The sequence below is a fragment of the Alligator sinensis genome, unplaced genomic scaffold (assembly GCF_000455745.1).
Source record: "Alligator sinensis unplaced genomic scaffold, ASM45574v1 scaffold1222_1, whole genome shotgun sequence".
NCBI classification, from domain to species: domain Eukaryota; kingdom Metazoa; phylum Chordata; order Crocodylia; family Alligatoridae; genus Alligator; species Alligator sinensis.
Genome location: NW_005842620.1, coordinates 737972 through 755342, shown reverse-complemented (window position 1 = coordinate 755342; position 17371 = coordinate 737972). Strand labels below are relative to the sequence as shown.

At 41.6% G+C, this 17371-nt stretch overlaps 1 protein-coding gene across 1 annotated transcript in view; it reads right to left on the bottom strand.

Annotated features, from left to right (window-relative positions):
* PHLPP1 (PH domain and leucine rich repeat protein phosphatase 1) overlaps window positions 1-17371 on the bottom strand; it is a 110988-nt gene that overhangs the window by 55571 nt on the left and 38046 nt on the right. The window lies entirely within an intron of this gene.

The window sequence follows — 17371 nt, the reverse complement described above, 5'->3', positions numbered from 1 at the left end:
CTGAAGGGAAAGTGTTACTGTACAAAAACAATGATTAATTTATTTCCGGAGGAAGAACTGCAATGCAAAGAATGGGTTGGGATAAGTAAACTGATGATAATAATGCTCCTCACTGAAAGAAAACATACACACTGGGTGGGGGGTGGGAAGAGATTAAAAAAAACAACAACCCAACCCTCCTCCATGATCTTCTAGTGTAAAAGGAAGGGCTTAAAGTAAAAGTCTTACACTAAATACTAAAAGCCAGTGGCACACTAGATATCTGCCACAACTCTAATACTGACTGTAAAGACACATTGAGAGCTAAGCCACAGGTGTGCAGGTATGAAGCTGGAGGTTAAAATTTATCTAATGTGCATTACAGCAGAGACTGAAGTCACAATTCTAGATTTTTTTCACATTTATCCAGCTCACTCCCCTACACACATGTACCCTGTCTACAAGTATGGCTTTTTAGTCTCTACTATAACACCCATGAGAGAACCCTTAACAATAGGGATGCAGATTTTTAAATGTTATGTAAACCTTGAAGCAGTAAATCATCAATATGCACAAAACTACAAGTCTGAGAGAGAGGGAGGAGCTGGTGTATGACGATGAAGTTAGGGGTTCTCTAATGGCTGCAACAGTAGGATCCCATTAAACTCCAATCCAAGTCTGTTCCAAGCTGCTGCTGTTTCCAGTTTGGCAAGGTACCGAAGATGAGTAATAATTTGGCAGGATTTTCCTTTGCACCCCTTATTACTGTGCTGCAGCAAAACACAGGTTGACCACGGGCAGTCTGGGTCAGCCAGTCAGGGCTTCCGCATGCACTGCTGCCATCTGTTGACAGGCAGACTAAGGGAGCCTACAGAGCTTGCTAGAAATATGTGCATATGGGCATCTCCTGGATGCACAAGATCCACACTGCAAGCTCTCCATGAAGCATTTGAATGTCTTTACACAAGGCTCTGGGTAAATTGTTCTACCAGGAGAACAAACCTGGGAGAAATCTCCCAGTTTATTTGAATGCGTTATGCAGTTTTAGGCACCAGGCTAAACTTCCCACTTGTCAGCATCACTTCATAGCCACAGTAAATCAAAAGCAAAGTGTTATGAGAACATAAATAAAATCAACTTATTTTGTTAAAGAAATGGAATACACATCTTCCACAGATTTCACGGTGAAAATATAGCCTTTTTTTCTCCTTAGATTAAACTGCAAATGTTAGTGTAGTATCTAAATAAAACAGGTTTAGACTCAACAGATTTATTATAATGCAGGTTTTAGCTTCATTTTGCAATATCATACAAAAGTAAAAGGAGGAGAAAAGATATAGAGAAAGAAGAAAAAAGAAAAAGCATCAGTCAATTCTAGTAGGTCTATAGAGAAATATTAAAATGTAAACATTTAAAATTCAAGTCAAACATAAAAGAAAATTAGACCAATTAACTACTGACAGGCAGCCATAGTCTGAGACTGCTGCCACAATGGAGCATTACAAGATTAGGGGCTGGACATTTAGCCTCCCTAAAAGCATGGTGACTGGGTTTTTACTAGGAAACACAAAGTACAAGTCTCAGATCAAAATGCAAGACAGCAAAACAGATGTGTAGTTAAAGTAAGGAGGTGAAGAAGGACAGAGAGGAAAGCTACCCTGATTCTCCTAACTAGCTCCAGTTTGCTGTTCAACATGTCAACAGTCCACATGTTCTATTTCTAGTACAAGAATTCCTTTAATAATCTAATACAACTTGATTTCCTGCTCCGTATTCTCTTTCAACTCCGATATGCTAAAATCATATTTTTGTACAGAAAAGTCAAGTACAGTGCCAAAACATCAGTAGTGAGGGCTGGTGGGCAGTTGCTTGGAGAATTTCAGGCAGTAAGGCTAGCTTACATCTTAGGCACCTGCCTCACATTAATTATTAACAGCATGAATCCAAAATGGACTAGCATGGCTGTGTCATTATGGACGACAGCCAAATAGAAGCCAATTTGGAAAACTGGCTTGCTTTTAATGCTTTTTATATTTAGAGAGTTATCGCATTAACCTATATTGCCACCAATATAACTTAGATGCCATCAAGGTATTTAACAAACTAGAATTCTCTGCTGATGAGCTGGCATAAGAAGTTGGACTTTAGTTTAAATGGGCTTTAAAGAAAGAATTAAGCCACTAAGCAAAGAGAACAGGCAATAAAATGGCAAATGAACTTCAATGCTGACAAGCTCAAGGTAATGCATATGGGGGAAAATAACTTCAACCACATGTACATAATGCTCATAATGCTGGCTTCTGAACTAGTTGTAACAACTCAGGAAAGAGGCCTTGAAGTTGCTGTAGATAACTCTCTCAAATAGTCAGCTCAGTGGCAACCAAAGCAGCCAATAGCATGTTGGGCATCATTAAGAAGGGAATAGAAAACAAAACTGAGAACACCAGCATGCCATTATACAAATCCATGGTGTGCCCACATCCTGAATATTGTGCAGTTCTGGTCTCTGAATCTCCAAAAGGATATAGGAGAAATAGAAGTCTCAGAGAAGGACAACCAAAATGCTAAGGAGTATGGAGCAGCTGCCATATCAGGAGAGACTAAAAAGGTTAAGATTATTCAGTTTAGAAAGGAGAAGGCTAAGGAAGGATATGATAAGAGGTCTATAAAAAGTCATAAAGGGTGAAGAGCAAGCAAACAAGAAACTGGTGTTCACCAAGTTGCAGAATACTAGAACTAGGGGGCACCCACTAAAACTTCTGAGAGAGAGGTTTAAACCTAACAAGAGAAAGTACTTTTTTAGGCAACATATAGTTAACTTGTGGAATTCACTGCCACAGGACGTTGTAGAGACAGATAGCATAGCCAGGTTCAAAGAGGAACTAGACGAATTCATGAATAATAGATTTATTAATAGCTGGTGAACAGAATGGATGGAGATGTTTCCTCTGGCATCTCTAAACCAATAATGGTGGATACCAAGTAGGGTAATCAGTAGGGTATAGATCACTCTAGATCAGTGGTTCCCAACTTTTTTTTGCTGCAACCCTAAATTGGCCACCAAAAGCAACTCCCAACCCAGCACCGTGAGGGCTGCTGGGAGCGGAGTGTGGTGGCAGCAGCCTGGGGGTGGGGGTGCCACCCTTGCCCCCTTTGTGCATGACAGCCCCGCCCTGCCCACTGCTCCTGGGCTGCGCACATGAATGTGCGGGCCCCTTCACGACCCTGAGGACCCCCCGCAACCCTCATTTAGGTCGCCCCCTGATGTTGGGAACCAAAATTTTAGATTAACCTGGTTCAATGCTCTCCCCCTAGCATTCACTTTTACTGTTGGTGGCAAGGTACTGGGCTGGATGGATCACTGGTCTGACTCAGTATGGAACTCCTTAAGATCTTCAGTTTCCACCACTTTCCTTAACCCCAAGTCACACAATGCTGATTGTACCTGCAGCAAGAAGTGGAGGCAAGCAGCAAAGATGGAAAGAAAACTCTACAGCATGCATAGCAGTCCGCATTTTTGGTTTTTACTGAATTTCACTGATAAATTACCTGGGTTTTTTTATTGAAGTTATTCATTTTTTTACTGATTTACACCAGTTTTTCATGCGCCCCCCCCCATGCCTCCTGGGACCCATGCACACGCCTTCCCCACACCCCCCAGATGAGCTGCAGCTCCATCCCATGCCCCACCCTGCCCTGGCTGGGCAGTGCCTGGTGGGGCGGCATGCAGGGGACCCAAGTGCTCCATCCCCTCTGGCCCGACAGCGCAGCCGAGGTGGGCCCCACCCCAGCCTCCCCACTCTAGGTCCCGCAGATGGTGCAGGGTCAGGGTCAGGGCTGGTGCCAGGCTGTGGGTTCCCCCCCCCCCGACTTTCCTGCCTGGAGGGGGTACGCGCATACCTGTGCTTATGTGCTCAACCACTTCCCCCTCAAAATGTATTATTTTCCCTGACTTAAACTGATTCCTTTTCTTTTCTTCCTTTTATCCCGCTTTCCACCTGGTTTTTATGTTTGAAAGAAACCCTGAAAAATTCCTGGAATTTAAAAAAAAAAACAAAACCTGAAAATGTGGAACATTAAGCATGCATCATTAGTTTTTCCTTGATGACAAAATGGCTCCATAAATTCAAGATCCTTCCATTTGCCATTCTCTACAAGCATCACTCCCAAAATAAATTGTGTTTCCTTCTTTCCCTGAACATACCAGGAGGAGAAAACCTAATTTGGAGACTTTTTATTATAATGGGTAAGATGCAACATTTCTCATTTCCCCGACTGAACAGTAAGTCACAGCAAAAATGCTGACGTCAGCCCTCGTCTTAGAACACACAGTATGCCTCAACACTAATTGCTATAATTGACCCAAACAACATCATTATTTAACAGGGGTGCGCAAAGCGGGCTGTATTCAATTCAAATTCGGCTCAAATCCGGGACAGCGATTCGATTCGTTGATTCAGATCACTGTTCCCAATTCGATTCAGCCGAATCCAAATCTGAAGATTCGATGCTGATTCAGAGAATCAGCGATTCAGCCACAGACACAGCTTTAAATGTTTTTTCTACATACCTCGAGGTACCCGGCATGGCTCGTGAATGCTGCGATGCTGGAGTAGATGGAGTGTCCCACAGGAGCATGGGAGGGCCCCCTCGTGTGCTTGGTGGCAAACCCAGAAGTAGACTGGAAGTAGTTCCAGTCCACTTTCAGGCCCGCCAGGGAGTGCACTGGGGGGGGTGCCCCCACTGGCTCAGCAATTAGCTGTGGAGGGACCCCAGGTGCCCCCTCCCAGACCCAGGAAGCACAAGTTGCTGATGCAGCAGGGTGTGGGGGCACCGCCCAGCAGACCCAGAAGTGGAGTGGAAGTGCTTCTGGTCCACTCCTGGGTCTGCTGCCAAGCGCGCTGGGGAGCCCCCCACACTCCTGTGGGATGCTCCGTCCACCCCATCATCTCAGCATTCATGAGCCACCTGGTGGTACCTTGAGGTATGTAGAAAAAAATATTTAAAGTTGTGTCTATGTCTAAATCACCAAATCTTTCCAAGTCGATTCAGAGGGCTCCGATTAGATTCGGAAAGATTAAAGGGTCTCCTGATTCAATTCAGATTCACAGATTTGGCCACCAAATTTGGCCAAATCTCCACTGAATCGAATCAGGGACCGAAGCTTCACACAGCCCTTTTATTTAATACTGAGCCTGCCAATTTAGGAGCAGTTTTAGTTTGACATACACAAAGGAAAGGGTCACAAAGTGATGTTTTCTGTCACAACAGTCCATGCATTTATCGTGATTTCTTACTTCTCGATTCTGGCCCACAAAGTACATTAAAGTAGTAATTTTGGTTATACAATGTGGTGTTTGTGCTCCAACAGGTTTGGAATAATTATCACAGGAAAGCTGGCCATACTCTGCCACTGGAAGATGGTCACAAAAACTATCCTGACAGAACCAGTTTATCCAACTCCTATCAAAAGAATTTATACAGGAGATGAATTTCACTACAGTAAAACAGGATATCAAACATAACAGGGGACTCTGGCTGGGAGAAAAAATAACTCCCAACACCTTCTCTTTCAGCCCCTGTTCTGCGACTACCGCAGAACTTCATTTCAGGTAGCAAAGGCATCTTCCCGTACCTCCATCAGAAACTTGCTAGCAACCATTACTGATCAAGCAGTATGCAATAATTATGTGCTGCAACAGCTACCTACTACCGCCTTACACTTGCCAGCAACTTCATTATCAAGAGAATTTGTCAAAAAACTTCAATTCACTATATTTCTTTCTAGCTGCTAATAATCTACCTTACTGCCTTTTTCAGCTATTTCCTCAGACCCCTCTAGGTCTTAATGCCTCTCAGGGATGAGTTAGCTTAACACCACAAGCATAATTACAGTATTGCTCTTCCCTTTAAGGCATTGTCACTAAAGCCTTAAGTTGCCTGTGCAAATCTAAGGGTTACACACAGGTTTCAGGCATCTGCAAATTTAGTTCTCCCCCAAAAGAGGCAAACCCTGCCTTGGTAAATTTCTGAGGACTTTGCTAAATGGAGAGTTAGAGTATTTCCCCCCCTTCTCTCCTCTTCTTTTTTTTTTTTTTGGGGGGGGGGGCAGGGGAGAGAGAGAAAGGGAGGAGTGGATTTAATTCAAACACAACTGGACCAAGCATTTCACCCACTCAAGTTGAAGGCAACCTTCCTATTGACTAGGATTTCATCCTAGATGCCCAAGAGATACGAGGGGTTCTGACACCTCTCTCCACCCATTCTGAAGGCAAAACTGGCTTGGGAGCACAAAACAACAGCAGTCTCCCCCTATGTCTGAAGAAGGGTGTTTGTGCCTGAAAGCTTACAAAGAACAGTTTTTCCAACTATTTAATTGGTCTAATAAAAGATACTACATTTACCCAAAGAACCTTGACTACCTATGTCCTTAGACCAACACGGCTACAACTAACACCTCCAAAACTGGCTGGAATACATTTGGGAAACAAGCAGCTGATGTCATAAAACACAAAAGGGATCAATTAAAACAACACTAGGATATAAGGGACATAGAAATTATTGCTTAAATGTTAGGGCAAGGATTGTTATATAGTTAGTTTTGGCTACCACCCATTCTACAGCTCTTTACTGGATAACTCAAAACACAGCCCTCGTTCTGAAGAAGGATTTTTAAATCCTGTTTTAATACACTGCAAAATTCATCCTGCCACATTCTCTTTCAGTTCAATGCTATACAAGCCACTTGGGTTTGTAAAGATGGATTTCAGCATTCACATGCTAAGTTAATAAGTATACTTTTTCCCAAGGAAAATTCAAACAAAAAGTCTATTGCACAAATAAAAAAAGAGTAACTTCAAAACCAAAGCATTTATTTAAAAAAATTAAAAAAAAAATAAATAGCCATAGATGCTAAGTCAAACCAGGAATACATCCAAATTACAAGACAACAATGCAGCCTTTATTTTCTTTGACAAAAGCCAGCACCAAGCGGGAGTGGAAAAAAAACCTTTTTGCTAATGGACATAACCTGAACTTACCTCAGTGCTCCTTGCATATCACAGGGAAGCTGGATTTTGCAGTTCCCTGGAAAAACAAATCTATTTACAAACTTTTCAACTGGAGGAGGGGCTTTTCACTTGCATGGATAAAAATTCTCAAGGAAGGAAGTAGAAACCTATTCTTCATTTCTATAATGGATATTTATCTTTAGAAACAAAGAGTCACACACTTGAGGTAGGTATTACCCAAGAGAAATTATGAGACAGGCTTTTTCCTTTATTGTATTATAAACTGCAAGCACACTGCTTGGAGATGGACCCTTCTATAGTTTAGAAGAAAACCAATTAAGCGAAAAAAAGAGAAAACCCCAAAACAGGCAAGATTTAAAAAGTATTATGCATCTATTAAACAGTCCTGATGCAAAGGGCTCTTCCAACAGAGCCTTCTTCCACAACACCTGCTTGCTATGAGAAAGTTCTCTCTCTTTTTCGTGGTATGTGTTGTTAACAAACAATAAAACCAGCTCCTACTATAATCAAGAGGTGAAAATAACTGATGAGGAATCTTTTATGCGACATGTTCAATTTCAGTAATGTGGAGAATAAAACCCCTCCATCTCAATGCTCCAGGAGGCAGTTTGATTCCTAAAAGCAAGAGAAAAGTTCACTGCCTGATTTAAACTGAACTTGTACAGAATCCTAGACTGCCAACTCTATGTAAATGAGAAAGGTTATTCAATGAACTTAGTGGTTGAGGAATATTTCCATACTAATATTTCCATACTAAATATACGAAATTTCAAACGGAATAGTAAAACAGATTATTAAGTGCCAGTAAAATAGTGGAGATTTTAAAATGGTCTATTTCCTTCTGACAGCATGTAGCATGACATTTTAGGGTCAGGAAATTCAGTTGCGATTTACCAATATACTGCAAAGAATTATACTGAAAGCAGTCTATCCCCTTTGCTGTTTATTTCATATCCATACGTTACATGGAAAACAGAGGAGTTAATAGCAGAAGAAGAGATAGGAGTAAGTTACATATCTGAAGGAAAATTTCTTGGACAAAGAAAACTAAACACACACACGCACGCTTCTCTATAAAATTCTAGAGCTAGCTCATGAATAAAAGGGGAATAAAAACCCAAAGAAAACCTTTTCCAACTGGAAGTACAAAGAGAACTTTAGTTAGGCAAGATGTACATATGCACATTATATACTTACCAGACAGCCAGCAGTAACATCTCTGCTGTCATGAAGAGCACCATGGGATCTTATATGGATCACAACTAGGCAGTAAATCCTATTATAATGTGTTACTCTAGCTTAGTAAATAACTCTTCCACAACTCTTATCTCTAGCCATACTGCATGTACAAGTCTCCCATAACAAGAGATGGTAGTATTAGTAGCAGATTAATAACAAAGGGGACTGTATAAGGCATCAAAAGAAGAGAAAAAACTGTCTTCAACCAAATGTTCGGAAAGGGAGATTCATGGAAATATGGAACGAGTACTTACACTGGAGCTTCAAACAACAGGAGTCTGGTCAAAAAAGAAAGTCTAAGAAAGGTTTAATATATACTCCAAAATCTCTGGAACAGGTGGCATACCATCAGTTTTTAAAAGCAAGCCTCATTTTACAGTGATAACCTGAAGTTCCCATTTACTCCCCTCTTAAATTGAGTAGGCTAAACTTACAACTTAACTGAAGTGGGAAACTTACTCACTGCAATAATAACCTCGTGTGTCTTGATACTGAACTAACATTTGTCTGGATCCCACTTTCAACTAAATCTTGATCTAAACAAAATCATCATCATTTACAGTTCTACTGTTAGCTTTCTAGTAACAGCATTTGTAAATACAACTTCAGCCAGAAGTCAGTCACTAACTGCACTGCAACCTTTTTGATAACTTGGGAATAAGACATTTCCTTGAAGTTTAAAAGCTGGCACTGTACAAGGTCATTAGTTCTATGAAAGTTCTAGAGGAGGCTGGGTAGGAAGGAAAAGGGTGCCAAAGTTGAGCTGTATCAACAAGCTGCATAGTGTAATTAATACCTACATTTGTTTTGAAATAGCATTTTCAGGGATACTGTCCTATTTAGCACTGCAGTTTCGTTAGACTCCAAACAAATCCTAGTCATTACCTGCATTATAATTTCTGCATTTATACCTACACTAAGGAAAGTATTATTTTATAGCACACTCCTAGCCTTTTTGAAAAAAAATTGCATAAATGAAGCCCTAAATAATACACCTGTATGATAGTACAATCAACAGATAAGAAAGTCCTGAAGAATTTATTGCCAAGGGAGACAGTAATTCCTCCAAACAATATTTACAAGCTGAAGAAAACAGAAAGAAGTGAAGCTCCAAAAAGAATATATTGCAGCCAAGGACCCTGTATGCAGGAGTTGCAGAACAGAGAAGTATCCTCTGTACTGGGAGACAAAAGAGGCAAAGCTCCAAGCCACCTTCCTTCAGCTTCAGTTGGATGCTTTTGCCTCTATGGCAGGCAGCAGAACCTTTTTTCTGCCCCAGGGTTGGGGAGAGCACCACCTCCTTTGGAAGCCCATTCCAGATTCTGGCAACCCTTACGGTGAAGATGTTCTTCCTGATGCCTAACCTGAATCTGTTCTCTGTCAGTTTGTGGCCATTATTTCCAGTCACTCCAAGGGGTGCCCTGGTAAACAGAGCATCTCCTATCCCTTGCTGCCCACCGTGACCAATTTGTAAAATTGCCACAAATCACCTTTCAGCCTTCTCTTGCAGAGGCTGAAGAGATTTTCCTCAATCTCTCCTGACAGGGCCTTACCTGCAGGCCCCTAACCATACGAGTGGCCCTCCTCCAGACCCTCTCAAGGTTATCCACATCCCCCTTGAAGTGCAGTGCCCAGAACTGGATGCAGTACTCCACCTGCAGCCTCACCACTTCTGCATAAAGGGGAAGTATCACCTCCCTGGACCTGCTTGTGATGCACCTGCTAATCCATGATGAAGTGCAGTTAGCTTTACTGATCACTTCATCACACTGACGATTCATGTTCATCTTGGAGTCGACCATGACTCTGAGATCCCTTTCTGCTACAGTGCTGCTGAGAGGGTCATCCCCCAGCCTGTAAGTCTGTTGGTGATTTCTTCTCCCTCTTTGCAGCACTTTGCATTTGTCCTTGTTGAATTGCTTCCTATTCTGTTCTGCCCACTTCCCCAACCTGTCCAGATCCACCTGGATTTGTTCCCTGCTCACTAGTGTGTTTACTTTACCCCATAACTTGGTGTCATCCACAAATTTGGACAGAGTGCTCTCCATGACCTCATCCAAGTCACTGATGAAGACATTGAGTCAAAGGACAATGAACTCCAAAAGGTTTAGAGCAAACATGCATCTTTTGTTTGGTGTCATGAGACTACCTCTGCTCTGTTCCCATGTTTTAGGAAACTATATTTCAGCTTTCTAGGTAAATTGGTAACAGCAGGGGGATTCTAGAAGCAGGTGTACTGAAATATGCCTCCAGTTATCCAGCTGTCCATAGCAGGGCACTCCATTCCACCAGATCAGAGGGCTATGAGCCATCACCTGAGTGGCCTGATTTTAGAGCGTCTACCAAGTATCTGGGATTTCAATGAGGTAAAAAAAAAATTTTTTTTAAAAAGGATCTCTGAATTTTTTTTTTTTTTTGGAAGCTGCAGGTATGTGGCTAGCAAAAAGTACTAAGTACCACAAAGTCAATACTACCTCTAGTCTTCCACTTTGCCCCTATAGAAAAGAGGCAGACAACTATGTAAAGGAGAAAACTTCACCTGGATCCAGCTCTGCACTGGGGAGAATGACACATCAAGAAGTTACAAGAGGAAGAGCTGGAAAAAGGCAGATTAACAGAAGAGACAGGTGGGAGGTACATCCAACAGCAGAAGGATGCAAGCCTGCTGGCTCTCTCAAAAGTGCCTATGCAGGAGTAGCATATCCATCTGATTTCTTCTCCCCTCAAAGCAGGGAAGTCAGGTCCAGCAGGAGTCACCCACAGACTCAAACAAGTGGGTCACTAACTGGTTTAAAAAGATCATGAGATTGCAGTTGAGTGACCCGTGCATGTGGGTCTGCCCCCTGACCTAACTGTGGTAAACCATTGATGCAAAATGCATGTACAGTTCACTGAGATCAGAATTGAAACACAAAACACATGCACAAAGCACTTGCAGCACTCCTCCCAAAACCAACACCTCAGTTTTATCTCCAACTTCACTACCCAGCAGTCCCACACATAGTGGATCCTTCCTGCAAGGTCTCATAGCTTTCCAGAGTTTTGCATGCAACACTTTCTAATGGGTTGCAGATAAGTTAACCTTGTATAACTTCATGAGACTTCATTCATTTCACCAAAGTACCTCCTCTACCTGGAATGGCATGAACCAGCTCCTTGGCTTCCATACTGATCCCACATCCATCAGCAGACTAAAGTTGAACTTCTCTTAGCTTGTGGCTCCAGTGACCCAGCATGCTAGAGACCCTGTCCCAAAATCCTACTCAATCCCTCTTGACAAGCTCTAGAAACCACTCTGTAGTAGTTTGTTGGAAACCAGACTCTGCCAATAGGTGTTGGGAGAGGAGCAGGAAAGTGTTCTTAGCACAGATCTCATGTATGTTTGTAATAACAGGTCTTGCAAGTCTTACATTCTTGTGACAGTATCAGAATACCATGTCACAATGTGCACTATTGCAATGCTACAGTTTATTTTTAAAGCATTTCTGCAGTAACCTTATGTGGGGCAGAGAGTACCATATAGTGAACAGATCTTTAAGAGCCTGAGAAGCACATTCTGAAGTCTCATGGACCATGTTCATATAGGAACATAAAACTATATTTTAGAACTAGAATGCACAGAGGAGTCCCTAGACATTTAGAACTGCCAGCCCAAGCCATTGCTTAATATATGAAATATTTTTCTAAACAATTTTTCCAAATCTGGCAGCTGCGGATGAGGACTGTATAAAGAAGCACATCCAAAGAAGTTACTGTGGCAATTCAGGGCAATTCAACTGCTAGAAGGAAAAAGGGAGGAAGGATCCCAAAGGCCCTTGAGGGAGAAAGTCTTGTAAAAGCTACCCCAGAAGAGAAGAGATAGAACTGAAGGTTCAACAGAGCAAAATATTCAAAATGGAGATCAGAGAAACAGGAAAACCAAAAGACTATATACATAAGAAAAAAAATGAATATTTTTACACTATGCTTTCCGGAGTTAAGATTACAGAGAAAACTCAAGTTGATATAAAAAAACTGTTTAAAATATATTTCTTTTAAATATGTATTTAAATTCAAAACCTAAGGCATATCTAAATTCAACATCTTAATTCATTTTCCCCCTTTAATTCTCTGGTGCCTTCTTTTTTAAACAAGCCAACCTTTATTGTGTTTGCAATTTAATCACTGTAGAGTTTTGCTAAAGCACAAAAAACAGAATGCAAAGTAAGTAGAAAGTGATCAGATAGCTTTTAAAAATACTAATTTTTTTTTAATTTTTAACCAAGCAGCAACTTAAAATGGTGAGTTATCATCTAATAATCTATGCACTTGTAAAATAACGTTTTTATTTAAATGTTTATTTTTTACCAGTAACAGTAATGCACCAATTACTTCTGTAGAATTTAGAATTATGGCATGTTTATAAGTATGAAAGTAACATTTCAATATTTAAGCATCTTTGCAAAACCCACTGGCATCAAGAAGATTCTTTCCACAGACTGCTGGGGACTCTGGATTAGACTTTTACATACACAGGACAACCTCCACTTAACGGGTTCTGGATTGGGAAGGTGTGCAATGTTACAAGGATATACCATTTTCAGGTTATGATCTTTCTCAATACTATGACACTATCAGCCTGTCCCTTGGTTGTTTCTGAATTCCTGTACTTCTTTCAAACACTTTTGCTGCTACCATCCATCATGCAAAATCCTTCTGCTTTGTCATGACCTGTGAAAGCTGAAAGATTTAAAGCGGTCACCTGTCCAAAGGAATTTCAGCTACTAACTGATGCCTGAGAGAAGATTTGGTCTCTGAGACGCCCCAAGGGGAAAAAAAAAAGGTACTGCCTGCATGTATGTATTTGTAATAAAAAAATCCCAAAGTGTCACTGTTCAACAGTTAAACTTTATTCTAGGTAAAAGGTTGAAGGGGGAAAAAAAAAAAAATCTAGCTCTTAGATTTAAATAAATAAATAACAAGCCAAAAGTTTGTTTTAGAAAATTAATGAAATGGTGTTGGCCAATTCAATTTATTCTGCATACATGCATACAAAACTGCGTAATGGCAATTTATTATTTATTAACACAATTATTTTCCCATCTTTATCAAGCAATGTTCTTACTGCCAAAGATGACCTGTTCTTGTTCCGTGGGTATTTAAGCAAAACAAGATGTAGTAATAGGAATGTATGTCCATAACAAAAGAATCAGCAGTCAACAGCGAGCTTGGTTCATTAGTTCACTTTCACTTCAAAGGTGAAGTTACTCAATTCCAAATGCATAATAAATCTGAATTCTCTTTTACACTTCAGAGGAGTCAAAGAGATGCAGCTCCAAGTATAATGTTTCGGATTCTGTTCCTTCTAAAATGCTGATCCATACACTTTCAAACAATCCTAGATATTAACACCAGGATAAATGTAAACCTATAACATGTTTTGTTAAACCAACAAAATACTTTACTGTTAGAAATAGAGAGAAGCTTTAGGAGCGTAACACTTTAGCATGCAAGTCTAGACAGCTCAATTCCCTTACCAATACATAGCAGACTAAAGTAAGCAATGGAGCTGCCTTTCCAAAAAGTTGCAATATTTTAAGCTTCAGCAACACCTTTAAGCATCTGAACAAGCAAAAATAAAAGTTTGCTTGATAGTTAATTTTTTTGTAAGGTAAGTGAATTTTTACACTGCCAGCCATTTTTATAGTTAGTAGTAAACAACATGTTTTATTTTCTAGCAAACACACTACAGGGGAAAAAAATGTAGATAGGCGTTAGTATAAAGCTACTCAGTATTCAGAAAGCTGTGTTTCTGCTCATCCAAAATTGTAAACTGTTGAACGCAGTATTACAATTTTAAGTGGACAATAAAACCAGTGAATACAAAGGAAGATTTGCTCATCTTGTGCACCAAAAAGTGTCCTTTCCTGTCGTATTCCTGACAAAAAGGAGTGCCACTGAACTCCACACTTTACCTTCTCCCTTATAGTGCTCTCAGATGTGCAAAAGCAATGCAGTTGTAATAAAAGCTGTGTCCATAGCTTGCAGCAAATGCACCTCTGTATCTGAGGGCAGAAACTGACCACAATGTTTCCTGTCTACTCTGTCCCACCCCCTTTATGGAAGGCTACCAAATTAGCACCTGACTTTCACCGACCGGATCAGAATTATGACCATCTCGCATTCAACCTGCAAAGATGCATGATCTCAATAACGCAAGTTGAAACAATTTTTCCAGTCCTTTATCTACAAGCCAAAGGTTCCAAAGCAGGTGACTTTCAGAAGCTGTCCAAGAAACATCCACTCCTGGTTACAGTATAAAAAATAACTGCTAGATGACATTCATCACATCAACTGATAAGCAAGCTACTAAGCCAGCGTTTCATTATCAGAACCAAGGTCTTCATTCAGACAAGTTAAATGGTAGCAGACTTATAGGTAACAGAAAAGCCGGTATTTTTTTTTTATGCCCATGAGGCATCTTTTGTTCTAAATTTAGCCTGTGGGAACTTGATGGTTATGAAAGGTGCTGAATTTTTAGCTCCTGGGACAAATGCAGTGTCTAAAAATTGACAGAATGCAGAACACCACTGTCTATAGTAGCAACACAGACTTTCCAAGATCTCTCTGTCAGCTGATTATGTCAAGCAGACCTGGTTTCAGGTAAGAACATTTCCCTATCGACCCTCATTCAAACTATCATTCCTGTTGCCTTCAGTTCTGGATGAGATTCACAGATGCCCTTGCTCAGGAACAGGAAATGATTTGTAGTGAGGGCCTACTTTAATAAAGTTTATTTCTGAGTGCGTGATACTGCCAACCTCGTCTGCAGTGACACCACATCTGGCAGCTGGAGTTACCACTCCCTTTTCCTGCTCAGTAGTGCCACCGTATTTCCTCACTGCCTGGCCAAACCCTCTCTTCTCCCCCATTTCTGACTGTCAAAGTCCCCTGGTTCCATGGGCTAGATAAGATGGCTCCACAGGCTGTAGGTTGCTGGCCCTACTAGCTCCTTTGGGCATTCACATATGCCAATGAGTATTTACATACCCAAATCACAATAGCAGTTCTACATTCACTTTAGTGTCTAAGCAACAGTGAAATCTGATCAGCCCTGTGGGTTTTTCCAGTCCATTGTGTCTTACTAATAAAGCTTGGCTTAAAGAACTTTGAATGATTGTTTTTATTAAACTGAACGAAGGGATCCAATCTTTCCAACCTCAGACCCCAGAGTAGTCAGTTCCTTGGGTTATGCTCGATTCTCCATTGTTTTTCACGGAACAGTATCAATTCCCCCAGGAAGCAGACAAGGCCTCCACGAGAAATTTGAGGAACTAGTACAGGCTGGTATGGGCTCCCACCCTCATTTTGGGAACAGGAAATAAAAACATTCTATTTGAAGTCTAAGCTGAATTCATAAGCACAGAATTAAGTTTCTAGAAATCATACTTCTACTTTACTGCATGTTACCTGCTAATGTTTTAGTCAATATATGGTAATGTCTACCAAGAAAGAGAAGTCTCATGATTTCAGGGTGTCCAGTACAACTGTAACTATTTCCCCCTCCTCTAGGCCCTGGAAGCAGGGACATATTATCCCCATTTCACAGAATGATAGAGTGGGGAGTTCTGGTAGCATTACACAAGGTTACCTACTGAGCTTAAGGCTTCACTTTTGGCCATCACCTTTACTATTCAAGGCAGTAGAAGGAATGAGAAAAAGTACTCCCTTTAGGGACTTAAGCAGCAGTTCTGCACCCTGGGTTGCCTAAGAAATTCAAAAGGTAGACTGAGACTAGTCTCTGCTGCCAAAAAGCGTAGAGATGCCCATGCCTTTTGCTAACTCAGTGAGCTGGTGGTCATTTTGGAGCAGCTGTGCTTTAGGAAGACTAAGGTGCAGCTACACAACCTCTCTGAAATCATTGTGCAGTTTGAGAAAGAAGAGCTACTGGCAGCGCCTGGAGCCAAGAAGGAGTCCAGGCAGGGGTGTAATAAGGCAACTGAGCACCTGAGGCAGCAGGATATATGAGGGAAGTGGCAACTTCCAGCTGCTGCTGTACCACCAGTGCAACTGTAAAGGTTGGGCAGCAGATATTAGTTTTGCATCCCCTCCCCTCCACCCCCTAAGTGAGCACCCAGGGTTGCTGCCCCAGACACCCCACCCTAGTTATGCAACTGAGCCCAAGTACCAGCTCAACAGGTTTCATAAGGAGTACAGCCCTTCTGACAAATACAGCCAGGGAAAAAGCCAAGCTGGTACCAGATCTGTGAAAGCATCATCATCTTAAGTCTTTATAAACAGACAATTTCTCCACCTTCAAGAAGCATGGGGAGAATTTCTTTAAAACATATACATAAATTTGGCTCTTACATTTTTGTGTAGGTGTGCTGTAGAAACAAGGTCAGGCTGAAAGCTTCCCTAAAGGGTTCCCTCTGCTAAACCCCTTCAGGCATCCTTATAGGCATGAGTGGGTATCTATCTGCAAAGTGCTTCAGAGAGCCTGTCCTCAGGAAGTTATAATCCAGTTACGACAACCCAAACGGGCAAAGGGCCTTAAAGTTCAAGGACAGGGCAAGGTTCCCTTTACCCCAGAGTACATTGCCACATACCTTTTATAACAGGTCATTTTCCAACTTTGAAAAAGCCTGTGAAATCTGTTCAGCCATGCCCAGGTTTTGGAGGCAGTCAGGTCACTGAGAAAGCAGGACTGGCTCCCAGGAGAGCAAGGCAATTCTTTCATTCTGCTTCCTTATAATTAAGGGACTTTCCTTAGTTTCCCGGATGTAGAACAGATACTGAGGCAAGGAAAGAAGAAGTTCCATTCGGTTTAAAGCTAACCGCTATGTGGTCAGATCACCCCATCACAGAAATGTTTTTGGCTTCTGTAGTTGTTTCTTTTCTAGCATGTCCCTACCACTGTAGCAAGCCTGAGAACACAACTGGGCCCTGGGAACGGTCAGTGTCAGCTGCTTGCAGCCACTGGGCTGCACCATGCTTCACCTGTCACCCCATGCCTGGGCTCCGCCTCTCCCCACTCCCCCCAGCTTCTGCACCGCGCCATGCCCTGGTGCAGGCAGCTGGTGTCAGCTGCTCCCAGGGCCATTGCAGCAGGGGCTGGGGTGAGTGGGGACAGGCAAAGCCCA